The 13,975-nt window shown below is 37.5% G+C and overlaps 1 protein-coding gene across 3 annotated transcripts in view; it reads right to left on the bottom strand.

The window, feature by feature from the left end:
- Positions 1-13,975, bottom strand: part of TRPM3 (transient receptor potential cation channel subfamily M member 3) — a 552,760-nt gene that overhangs the window by 218,185 nt on the left and 320,600 nt on the right. The gene's annotated exons all lie outside the window — the stretch shown is intronic.

The raw sequence follows: 13,975 nt of genomic DNA, 5'->3' as shown, positions 1-13,975 counted from the left end.
TTAGCCCCAGCCCAGTGCCCGGACTGTTTCTCTATATAGCACAGGACCGCCGCCTAGGTTTGCAGTTGTCCATACACCACCTGTCTTCACTGCGAGGATCCTTCCTTGATAGCACACAGGCTGATGCTGGATTTTACAAATGTAAGTTGCCACAATAAAGCTACTGTTGTTCATTTATCCTTTGTGACCTGGCGCCCTTGTTTTCTTCTTTTTCCAACAACAAGATCACCAATGAGTTTTGGCTATAGAGCCTTAACCATAGCTGTGATTAAATTTCAATGACTGGATGACTTTTGCTCTGGAACTGAATGAGCCTCAAGGACAGAGAGGTAGAGTGCTCTTAGATGTTTCTGAAAAAGATGCTTGCCTGGCTTTCTGGCTGATCCACCAGCTTCAATGTTATTTTCAATTGTGCCTTCAGCAAGAGGTGTAGGCGTACCTCTGGAAACACTTTGCTACAAACATAAAGATCTGTATCTATGTATATATAAAAATGTCAAGTATCTTGATGTTACTCTCAGTTCTTCAGGTTTTTGAGAAAACAAGCTTTAGAGCATACACTACCTGGCACACAGGGGAAGGAAATATATTTATTTATTTTTTTTCTTATGTGACCTTTGTTTTCAGCCGAGTTCAATGAGATTTAAAACTGGCAGTCACATGGCTAAAATAAAGATCCTTATACTTGTGCCATGTTCTGTGTCCTTTTTCCCACCAAGTTCAAGGGTGAAAAAGGCTGTTGGTTCTTAGTACCAGCAAGCTGTGTGGCGCTGCTCGCAAAGTGCGCAGAAAAGTGCAAAACATCTACTGCAGAGGAATCCAAAAAAGTCACTAAGATTTGGATTGACAATGTGACATACCTGTAGATCTAAATGCAATTTTATGAGTGCACAATTTTTTTGTTTTGGCGGGTGTGTGTGTGTGTATACCTCGGTAATAATGCTGAGCATCTACCCTTAATTTTTCATGTGTGGAATAAGAACAGTATGGCTTCTCTTGTCCCGTAAGCTGAGTAGAATTTTTTTCATGTCTTGTACTTATGGACAGTATATGGTAACACTTCCCTTGTTCTGTACGGGGGAAGTAATTATCAGTATTTTTTTTTAAATGATATGTATACATGGTGTAAAGTGCTATTTCTATTCTTCTATGTGCAGGGTGCAATTTACATGACCTACTTTTTAATTTTAGTTTTATCCAATTTTACAGGAATTTGATACAGAAATGGTAATCTATCATTGCAGGGTATTTTCCATGTAAAGGGCATCTTTCTATGTACACTTTTTTTCTCTAATTGTGCAATATATTTTTGTACTCTGAAGGATCCTGCACAATGAGGATAGATTAACAACATTAACAACTTTAAGCCTGGGTTCACACTGCTGCGGTTGGAGACACCGCATGTATTTCACACAGGAATCGCAGCGCATTCCTGTGTGAATTACATGCGGTGTATCTGGAATGCGATTTGAGCCATGGACTTGTATGACTGACAATTGACCCTTTTACCATTGGTTCATTGATAAGATTTTCCTTATTCCATAAAAAGCTGCATTTTAGTATCTAGTGATATGCCAAGCCAATAGCATCTAAATCCCTCTTTTTCTTTTTGCCTCTCTTTTATTACCCAATTTAAATTAAGCCTGGCCTTTTTATTATAAATTCAGGAACTGACATGGAACTTTTGATGTCCGCTCCTTTACAGAGACACAAATAAGTAATTACATGGTTCTTATTCAGCAGGTTTGCCATTTTTTCGGGTTCCAGCAGCCCCCACCCAGCCCATATTGAGGCTGGTCAGCACGCACTACCGAGACTATAGATTCAAGACTCTATCTAATTTCAGAACATACTTTTTCACCTGCAAACGGCATTTCCTGATGTTTGACTCAAGCACGCTGATCTCTTGTTGTTTTTAACATGTGGGCAGGCTATCTATGTTAATCACTACAGTGGACTGTGTAAATTTTTCTTCTATATATTTCCTTAAAATGTGTTTTATAAGAATATGCATTGTTTGCATTAGAAAATAATTTTCCATTTTGTACTCATTACTTACAGACCACTTTCCAAGGGCACCCCTAAAGAAGGAGTATTTATTGACACTCCGAAACGCGTCGGGTATTTACCCTGGGGCTATGTGGTTATTTTCCATCTGTTATATGTGATTTATTATACAGCTTGCCAAATCTTTTTATCTCTTTTGTATTGAATTTTCCAATAAACATTATTAAAACGTTATTTTTGTGTCTATTATAAATCAGTGCCTAAAAAGTCCCACCCAAAGGGGAATTTTTTTCTTCACCAGTATTTTGGGATGTGGCACGTATGGGACTATTCAACATGAACATATCTTCATACATGGATTTGTATGGCTCGAATCGCAATGCATTCACAACAAACTGGTGCAGGACCCTTTTTTTGGGTGTTCACACCTATGTGATCCAATTCTGCAAACCACGCTGTATTTTGCAAACTGATTGCGGGGTGTCGTTAACCTAACATACACTCCCCAATCGGTTCTCATAGACGGATGCCCATTTAGATGCGGTGCTGAATCCGCAGCGAATTCGCTGTGAATTCATACTGCATCTAGTGTGAACCCAGGCTAAAAAAGCAAAAAGTGCACTAAAACATCAGGCAAAAGGTCAATGGAATTTTTTATGGTGGCCCTAATTAGGGTTTCTTTATCAAGCTGTGAGTGGTGTGTCCTGCATTTTCTAAAACAGAGACTGAAGTGTCTTAAGCTATTGCCCTGGTTTTATCCATACACTGTGGAAATACAGTTTATTCATCAATATTACCAATTCTTATAGGGGTATATTTATAGAAAAACGAAAAGCGTTTTGCCCGGTATAAGTGTATGGGACAAAAAAAAACAAATTATATTAGTCTATTTTATGTGCTGTTTAAAAATTGTCAGTGATTTAAAAATGGAAAAAAACTGCATTTGGCTACAAGGTAGGAGCTCCTGTAAGTATCATAAAAAAATGCTGTAATATTTAGTGAAATCGAGCAGCCAAATACAGTATTGTCCGATTTAAATGAATTACATTTTTTGACTAGCACAAGAAATACCCTAACATTTCCTTTTTCACACAAAACAAAAGTACAAGCACTTTTATAGAGGGTGAATTGCTATGCTTTTTGTTAATACATTCCTTGGTGTTGATGGTTACCTTTGTTATTTCCACTATGCGACCTGTGTTTTATGCCAAGACCTATACCTTATGTTGTGCTTTGCCCCAGAGTTGGATATATTTGGGATGGGATGATACTGCTTCATAATATCATTTCACTTCTACTGTAATGATAACACTCAGAAGAAGGGATGATTTATGTATTTTGTTTTATTTCTGAAGAGATGAGAAGTGAAAAGACAGAAAGGCAGGGATAGTATGTTTCTTTGCTTTTCTATGTACCGTATATCATTTTCCTTCTTATAAAGTAGTTTTGTCCATGTAAATGTAATTTGCAGGGGTTAAATGATTTAAAATGGTAAATGATAAATCTGTTTTTAAATTGTTTGATTTTATAGACTACCTGTTCTAAACTTGTCTTAAACCAGGTCACATAAACCTTCCAGAGTGTTGGAATAGGTGGGTCTAATATCATATCATTTGGCACATTAGCTTCAGGCTGAGAACACTCAGATTATATATTTAATGAACCGCTTCATCTGTAAAATTCAATACCTTTTAAAATAAAATCCAAAACGACTGACACTGTTTCTCTATTATTACTGAATGTTCCATATTTGTACTTTGTCATGCTGCATCTGATGAATATTTTCTGCTTATTTTTCAGAGACTATTTGTCTATAGGGATGGTTAAGCTACAAGGGTATTAGCCTAATTAAATTAAACCTTTCCCCATACAAATAGTTTTGCTACATGCAGTGGTTTGTAAGATAAATGCTAATATACTGTATGTTCCCCATAGAAAGATAATTGAGTAATTACCATATTATTTGATGGCTCTTTTAAAACCACTACTTAGACCTACCTAAATTGACCCATGCAGATGAAAACAACTTTAAATACAGTACACCACCTTTATGCTTTGCTGACCTGTGTATTTTTGTCTCAATTTGGCTAAGCTATTGCCTAGACACATATTGGCCCATGGAAAGAAAATAAACAACAGAAAACCTCTTATTTTAGATTACCCTATGTTTTCGCATGTGAAAGTACTTGCTGATATGTGTTTTTTTTTTAATTTGCTGAGCTCTTGTCCAGAACCATCTAAAAAGACCCATGTAGATATAGATATCAGAAAATATTAATACTTACACATGAGCTAGATAGATATTGAGAAGATATATGAAAGATTATGCCTCTGAAAATTACAGTGCTGTGTTTCGTTAGAAATTATCAAGGAATCCTATTTGGTTAGTTTACACAGCTAAATAGCATTGTATTTTTGAAGATTTATTGCGCCTGTTTGATCTTTTGGTGCATAAGGATGAAGCCATGTTGCTTTTGGAAATGCTTGTGTAACCAAACTATTTTTGCATTTAGTCTACCCAGTCATTAACCCAAGTTATTCATTTTTTCATGTAATGTAGCTTTTAGTATTGCTATCTTAATATAAACAAGGTATGAGTGTGACATCGGAAGCATGGTGGCTTACAACCCAAAAATATAATATTTGATATCTAACCAAAGCAGTTCTAGTCTAAATTCCATGTTATGGGTGTTTTAAAAATGGAGAAGGATTGGCTGCCTAGTTAACATCAACTCCCACCTAAACACTGGACAAAATGTTATTTACAGTTTTGGATAGAATATTGTAGGGCTTAAAAATAAAATTGATCACATTTGATGCTGTGTATATTCTTATTTGGTGGATTTAAGGTCACTTTTTGTCCTTTTAATTGTGGTTATGTTTACCAGGAACAGACTTAGTGGAAAAACCTCCTACTGTGAACCCCCGTTCCTGGGATAGCTGTCAAAAAAAGGATTTATCTTCATTAGGGAAGATTTCCTTTCTCCTCTGGTTTTGTCTACATGGGTAACAATAAAAACTTGACAGAGGTTAAAGCATTTGCCTGCTCTAAATTAAAGAAAAAGTTTTGCTTTAGGTTCCGATTAAAAAAAAAAAAAAAACAGAAAGTGATGTCTAGCGTGGCCATTAGCATTGTGACCCTGAAATAAAATGTAGTCTAAAGTGTAATATCTACAGCATCTTTTATGTGGATAATCTTGTGATCCAAACCCATCAGTAAAACACTGAATGTTCCATTTAAAACAGAACTTATGCCTGCCCTAATGGAGCCAATTTAGGAAACTCCTTCATCTGTCTAGTACTAGTTTACAGGAGCATGTCACCCACACTGATGACTCACTAACCTGGTGGTATTTGCTGACATCACTCTACCAACAGCAGACTCACTCTGTCAGTTCTGATTTACTCCTATCACAGGATCTGATAGGGGAGATTTCTCAGGAGTCAGTCTTCTGTGATCATTTGACCCACTGCAGTGTTAAAGCAAGTTTCTGTTTTCAAACAAGGGTTTTTTTTTATCACTCAAACATATTTATAAGGGATTTACAGATTTCCATTGTTTGTTTTTTTTGTTTTTTTTTTAGATGTCTTACTATTTCGATAAAATGCTTTCAAAATGAATTTTATGGTAAGGGCACCACAGACTTTATCAGTAGGTGAAGGTCAGTAGGTCGTAGGTGTAAGGGAGCAATAGTATATAGATTTGGCATCCACTTAAAAGAAGACTTACCAAACATGATATTTAACAGTAAAATAGTCTTTAGGTTTATGTGCCCTAGCTGTTTTGGTTTTTTAATGTAATTTACAGCAATACCCCAGCTTTAAAAGAGCCAGTGAGGAATGGACTTTTTAGAAAATCTGAATCTCTGCTCTTAAATTGTTATGGCGGTGTTGCTTGTCCTTTCACTGTATTCACCTTGCACTGTATTTAGCTGTATTATGCTCTTGTTGGAGAAGAATTGTCAGCCAAATGTAAGGCTGTAAGGCCACCTTTGCAGATTGGCCTGTTTCGTGCTTCAGCTCAGGACTGATAACTGATACACTGAGGCTGATTTACTAAAGGAGTTGAAAATCTGCACTCAATAATGGTGTGAATATTCACTTAAAGCATTACTATGCAATTTTTTAAATATAATGAACATATTATATGTACCTGCTCCAAGCCCTGAACCTCCTCTTCTGGTGTCCCCCACTGGTGCTGTCCACTCCTCCTCTTCAGTGTCTTCTCCCATAGCAAGCACTTGCTATGGGGGCAGATGTGTGGACTATATGTAAACCCACATAGCGTGGCTCAGCCCTGCCTCCTGCTGCCTCCTCACTGGATTTGATTGACTAATGGCTACTACTGCTGCCCCCAAGTCCAGTGGGAAGAGAAAGAGCAGTGCTACTGCTCTTGGGTACAGTGCAGGATCAGGATCAGGCTCAGGTAAGTATTAAGAGGGGGCTGAGGGGTGGGATCTAATCTTGGAAGGTTTTCTTTACTTAATGCGGAGAATTCAAAAAGGTAAAAAACCTTTAACATTTACAACTACTTTAAACTATCCAATCAAATTAAAAGCAAATTCTTGTTCACTCAGTCTGAATACCTCACCATGTGCAGTTGAAACACACAGAAATAAACTTTTTTACATGATTAAACTATTTAAATAAATATTCACATAATTTGTGAAGTGATGATTCTCAGCTCCTTTAGTACGTTGGTCAAACTCTCTGGACTGCTGCTACCTTTTTTTTGTCAAGAAAGACTTTATTGAACATTCACATAAAAAACATAACAGTAACAGAGTCCAAGACCGGTTCACCCGCTCATTGATTACAAATAATACAGATGTCAATTCCCTTCAACACCCAATCAGCAATTATACATAATACCAATAATTAGTACCTCTCCCTTTTTTTTTTTATATATTTTTGCCGCATCAAATAACAACCCGCAGTGTCGAGACCCACCAGTCCTCATCCACCATACTGGTTATCAACATCCTCTTTCACTTAGGTTTTCTCCTACATTTGCCCACCACCCACCAGCAGCCTATCTTATACCAGGTCCATCGGTGCCAACCCCGGCATAGCTAGCCAGGGGGCCCACAGCTTGTCAAATTTGCCCAGATTTCCCTGCTACCTTTAATTACAGAATCTTTGTAATTTTACAAGGTTTTGAGTGTCTACTCCAATCACCATTAATGGGCTTTGGGCTTAAGCCAATGTCATTAGTTTGACATCAGTTTGATATGCGTCTGAGATCAGTCAGAATTCCTCCTTCCAACCTGCATTTGACCTTCAAGTGGGTGTTGCATTTCTCTAAACATGTATAAAAATACAAAACTCCCTTGAAACAAACAAAAGCCCATCAATACAGACCCTTATCACATTTAGGCTCCATGTACACGGGACGCTGGAAATGGCCGTTTAGGAGCAGTTGGGCATTTTTTTCAGAAGCCCCTGAACCCATCTGCATTTTATCTTATCTGTCCTTGTACACCAGGTTGTTCACAGTCATTTGCAGGCAGTTGCGTTCAGGGACTTTTTTTAGAACGCAATTATTTGCATTCGAACGTGTGTTTCCCGGCGTTTCAAATGCACAAACGCGTCCGAACGCGTCCGAACACGATGACCCGCGTTTATCGTTCGCGTTTTTCCATTTTAAAGGGGAATAATTTTTTTTACCTCTAGGAACGGTTCTAAACGCAAACGCCCGCAAACGCCCGCTAAACGCGGGTACAAACACGACCGAACGGACGTTTCAAACGTCCTAAAAATTCCAGCATTCAAAGGGACTTTTAACAACGTCCCGTGTACATGGAGCCTTAAGCTCAGGCACAAACTTTAGAGCAGTGGTTCTCAACTCCTGATAAGTGGGCACATTTCAGGGCCCATGGCATGGGAATGTGGTTGCCCTAGAATTAATTAAAATCGTATTTATTTAGTGATAGATAGCAGGTTAATATATATAAAAAAAATTATATCATTTTTAGCTTAGTGTAGCTTTAATTTCCTCTGAGGTGTGGGTCACGAGGAGTTATGGCGGGAAAAACGTGAGCTTCTAGAAGGTTCGTCACGTGCTGTGGGCTATATATAAAGCCCTGCGTGACTGACTTCTCCTCAGTGTCTTGGATTGGCTCGGCGAGCTCCCCTCCCCCCCACCATTGGCACCATTATGTGGTTTTGTCACCCTTGAACCAACGGGAGAGTTTGATGAATTAATTCTTGGTTATTACTCGAGTTTTATGACTGAGTGAATTTTAATGCTTGGATTTTTAAAGTTTATTATATATTTATTCTTATTTATGTTTTTATTAAGTTTTATGGATGAATTTATACCAATAAAGGTGCTGCGGCCATTTTAACACCATCTTGCTGTTTATCTATTTATTTCAAATAGTTAGGAATAGATAGTTCGATCTAAGGTGTAGCCTACAATCCCATGTCCTCAGGGCCCACTAACAGGCCAGGTTTGCAAGATAACTGAAATCCATCACAGGGGATATCATTTGCTGCTCAGTGATTGCAGTATTCTAGTCTGCATCTCCCCAATTTAATACTTAAAATCTGACCTGTTAGTGCATCCTGAGGACAGGAGTTGAGAACCACTGCTTTAGAGTCACATACTGGTCAGACACTTTTGGTCTGACAGAAAGAGTATGCAAGTTTAATATTTAAATCTGAAGTAATCTCTAAGAGATAGGGCTACCGTCTTTTAGCAATTCAAGAGTAGTCATTCAGATTATTACAAATATCCACTGGGGATTTTTACTTTTAAAGCTCTTTTCTGCTGAATGCAAGTTCTTAATGACATCAGTTTGTTGACGGGTAGAAAAGTATACGGGTTTGTGATTGAATTACTATGGATTAGGCTCAATTTACAGAGGTAATGCACCAAGATAATGATCCTTATCCCCATAAAAAATGACTGTTAATTTCAGATGTAAAGTAAAAAATATATGGGGGTGACCAGCGCTATGGACTGATCACAGAGACTCTTGTGGATAGGAAGCAGCCACCAACCAACCCCTAAGAAATAGGGGCCAAAGTAGTGTAAGGGAGAATAAAAAGTTAGAGTCGGCGCTACCTAATATATAAAATAATGGTATATCCAAACCTTGAGATAATAAACACTTTTAAAACCATGTGTGGAATAAAGTGCCAGTGCAAGGTGCATATAAAACAATGCTTACCATGTGAATAAAATATAAATTGGTTTGTTAAAAATTTGTAATTTCAGATGTACCCAATGAGATTTGAAAATTACAGTCACATGACTGAAAATGTATGGCCTTATTCTTGTGTTAAACCTTTACAAACTTAGCCTATTGTATGTAATAGCTAGAGGGGGCCATTCCTACACAGCAGTAACATTATGTCACCATCAAGTTGTGTTTCCTGTTGGAAGCCCAGAGTTTATGAGTCTTTTATTTTTTTCTTTCAAATTGGACATTCCCCTCAAAAAAATCTTACATAATTAAACTGTCTATATTGCAAGTTTCATGATACATTTTAATGGTGCATCTTATGACTGTACAATGGTGTACAATTTTCATTTGTACAAAACCACATGAGAGAATGGCATTATATAGATTAATAATAATATTATGAATAATAATAATCATCATAATTAGTCACAAACCAGGTTATTACACAAATTAAACATAAACACTGTACATTGTTACTGAAACTACTTTTAAAAAAAAACTTTATTTGGCAGGCTTTCATGTTTAACTTTTATTTTTTAACAATGCCTGCCTTTCCTCTTGTATTTTAATGCATTTTATTCCTTAGAATCTCCTTTGCTGTATCTTCATTTTCATCTGTGAAGTGTTTTGACATTTAGAATTTGGTTTAATGTCAGCAGAAAACTCTTCTTTTCACAGCACATTTCTTACAGCTTTACTTCTACTATAGTTGCAAAAGCTGACAGCATAAGTATAATGCATTTTCCAGGTTTAAATAATAGAAAAGAAACAGACTCTGTGTGCTATATAATAAAATGTTTCTGCTGGCGGAACACAACTACCATGCAATAATTATTTTGGGTATTGATTTGAATAAAATCAGTATTTTTGGTGTGACCCAAGGTTAAAGGGCTTCAAAAGTAGCAATGGAGCAACAAGTTGCCATATAGCACAAGATTTTCTCCTATTGGCTAAACAATGAAATTATCAATGCTTTATATTATACCACAAATATCTTTGCTAAGGTAAGCAATGATAAAATGTTATCGGGACATTAAGCCCCGGTTCACACTAGTGCAATTTGTCATTTGACAGCTACAAATCCCATGACAAATTGCACCCCATTGCCAGCAATGGAATTGTTCAAATACAGTAATCCCCCGCTACATCGCGGTTCAGTTTTTGCGGTCCCGGTAATTCGCGGTTTTTTTTGTAATGTTATTTTACTATATAAATCATTAAAAATGAAAGATTTTTGTGTTTTTCATAGCTCTTGCTCTGTCTCTAAGTATCTTTTATGTGTTTAAATGAGTTTCTATTGTTTTAAAAGTGTGTTTAAAGACCTTAAAATGCTTCTACACGTACAGTGACAGTAAAAAAATCATGCCTACAATGCATTTTAATAGGGTTTTTCTATTTCGCGGAATTTCACTTTTCGCGGCTGGGTCCGGAACGTAACCCCCGCAATGGAGGGGGGTTTACTGTAGTTGAAACTCAAGTCGCAGTGATTATGAAAAATACTCCTGCACTACTTTTTTTGCGATTTCATTGTAATTTTGCATTGAATTCTGTTGGATGAAGTTGCAAGTCGCCATGAAATGGCACATCAGAATCGCACTGATTGGTGACTTTGAAATCTCTCTGAAGTAGAGCGCTTTCAAAGCCACACTGGTGTGAACTAGGGCAAAATATTAAATCCAAAACCGAAAAGGTAATATGTTGCAGCTTACCAATCCTTAGATGTGGTGGCTGTATTCATTTTTTTTTTCCAGGCTTTTTCCCCTCTGTTTATAACTGGCGATCTGGCCAGTAACACATCTACTATATTAGAGTGCACCCACTCTGGATGATGGAGCACAGGGGGCACCTTTGGACAGCAGCATTTTTAGTTTGGGGGAGGGCTGTTGGTTGTACTAGAAGATTTAAATACATTAACAAATTGAACCAAACTCCAGCTCACAGCAAACAGTTTTCTTTCCTTTTGGGATAAAGGTTTTACAAAAATAAATAAAACTGATCATTGTAGGCATCCCTGTCAGTGTTGAATGGTTTGTCTCATCCCTGTAACTGTTACATCTGCAAGGGAGGAGTTTTCAAAAGCTTACAGGCTGGATCATCAGGTGAAAATAAGGGAAATAAAGCCTAAAAAAGAATACAAACGCAGCCACAACTATGAGTTGGTAATCTGCAATGTAATACATATTTGCTTTTGGGTTTAATATTGCTTTAATTGCTACAAACTAAAAGGACAAATATGTTGAATTATCATCTGATTTCAAGGTAAAACACCAGTGTGCCTCAGTTTAGGAGTGTATATTCGACTCTATCATCTCTGCTACACTGTCCTGGCAATATTCTCCCTCTCTTGCTCTAAACATTTGTAGAAAGTGAAAAAAATGAGGCCTACTTAAATAGAAAGTATCTGCATGTTTCTATTAACAATCTAGAAACTACGCTTTTTCCCTCATTCTGAGATGGCGGGTAGAATCATCCATATTTTTTACTTGCTTCTGGGCCAACCGCGCACTCAGAACTGCTCTGCTATACTACAGATGCAGCCTAATATTATAGAGCCATTATTTCCAAGCTGGTAATCAAATATATGATTCACCATGCTACCTCAAAGATTTATTTTGACACAGTAATATTCTCTTCAGCAAATGGAGAAGCAAACTGACTTTCCTGCCTTCTATTACCGGTTAAGACCAGGATAAAGGAAAGGCTTGTGGAAAAAATGGCTGGAGTTGTCTGTTTTTACCGGCTTCATGGAAGAAATGACCTGAATGTCAGTCTTGACTTGTACTAACTAATAATATAGTTATATAAAATACAAAAAAAAAGCTTTATTTTACATGGATAATATATGTATACATTTCATGTGAATTTCAACTTCAACCAGTTCCTGCCTGCCCACAGTGCATTTACTGCGGCTGCAGCTTGGGTAGGCTGCATCACGTCAATGCACGTCATCCAGTCTGTTCCGGGTTAGTATGAAGGATTTATTGCTGAGACTTGATGATTGGTTGTAGCCAATCACAGCACAGAGTTCTGTGTTTACATACAAACAGGATCAGCCGTAGGCATGCGCAATGGGTGTAGCCAATCACAGCACAGAGTTCTGTGTTTACATACAAACAAGATCAGCCATAGGCGTGCGCAAGGGGTGTGTCTGCACACCCTAATTACTCTGTGTGGTGCTGACTCCCCCCTATTGCTCAGGCTTCCCGCTGTGTTGACCTCCCCGAGTGTTGCTGGCTTCCCTTTTCCTCTCTCCACTTCCCTCGGCTGCTGTGGGGAATGTTTCAGGATGGAGAGCGGGAGAAGGGACTAGTCAATACGTCATTTACCAACCCCTTCTTTTTATAAATGAACACAGTGAACACACTCACTGTGTTCATTCATAACTGAAGCATATAAAACAGTGTTTACTATGCTTCAGTTTTTGAATAAACAGAAAGCCACTCAGCACAGAGCACTTCCAATTCATTCACTGTCCCGTGCAGCTGAGGCTACAGAGAAAGGCATGTGTGTTTGAGCTTTGGGGTGCACACCCTAATGCAATAGGCTGTGCACACCTATGGGATCAGCGATCTGGCGGTTTCTTCTCCCTTGCAAAGCAGGGAGAAAAAACAACTATATCTGTTTGTAAAAGCAGCCCATATTACACACATTACACTTGTTAAACACTTTAACCAGTTCCGTCTGCCCCCAGTGCATCTACTGTGACGGCAGCATGGACAGGCTGGGTCATGTACATGCACGTCATCCAGCCTGCTCCAGGTTAGTGTTATGGATTTATGGCTTAGACCTGTTAATTGGTTATAGCCAATCACAGCACAGAGTTCTGTGTTTACATACAAACAGGATCAGCAATCTGGCTGTTTCTTCCCCTTGCAAAGCAGGTAGAAAAAACAGCTATATCTGTTTGTAAAAGCAGCCCATATTATACACATCACACTTGTTAAGCACACAGTTAACCCCTTGATTGCCCCTTGATGATAACCCATTCAAAGCCAGTGCCATTAATACAGTGTACTATATTATACCTGATTGCTGTATTAGTGTCACTATTGATGTCAGTGTCAGTTATTGCAACTCCCAGTGAGGGTCTATTAGCCTTAGATTGCCCGCCACACTATCACAGTCCCACTATAAGTCGCTGTGCACCACCATTACCAGTATAGCGTCATAGCTGTGTAAATTTCAGTATATATATATATATATATATATATATATATATATATATATATATATAACAAAGTTTGTAGACGCTACAACTTTCACACAAACCAACTAGAATACACTTTTCTGGATTTTTTTTTTTTTACCAAAGACATGTAACAGAATAAATTTTGGCCTAAATGTATGAAGACATTTTGTTTAAAAAATTTTATTGGATATGTTTTATAACAGAAAGTAGAACATATATATTTTTTTAATCTTTCTGTCTTTTTTCTTTATATAATAAAAAATAAAAAACCCAGTGGTGATCAAATACCACCGGAAGAAGGCTCTATTTGTGTGAAAATAATGATATAAATTTCATTTGCGTATAGTGTTGCATAATCACGCAATTGCCAGTTAAAATAGCACAGTCTTAAATAGCAAAAAATGCTCTGGTCAGGAAGGGGGTATAACCTTCCAGAGGTCAAGTGGTTAAGTCAGTTATCTACATTGTGGATTTAATATGTAGTTCTCTTCATAGATATGAAGTTATGCATTTTAGTACATGTGTTTTAGTCATTTCCTCCATATAGGAGCGTTTGCCTGCTATAATTACAAAAAAAAAAAAAGTCAAA

This window comes from Pelophylax lessonae (genome assembly GCF_965119305.1).
Source record: "Pelophylax lessonae genome assembly, chromosome: 1".
Classification (NCBI taxonomy): Eukaryota; Metazoa; Chordata; class Amphibia; order Anura; family Ranidae; genus Pelophylax; species Pelophylax lessonae.
This window is presented reverse-complemented; position numbering and strand designations above follow the sequence as displayed.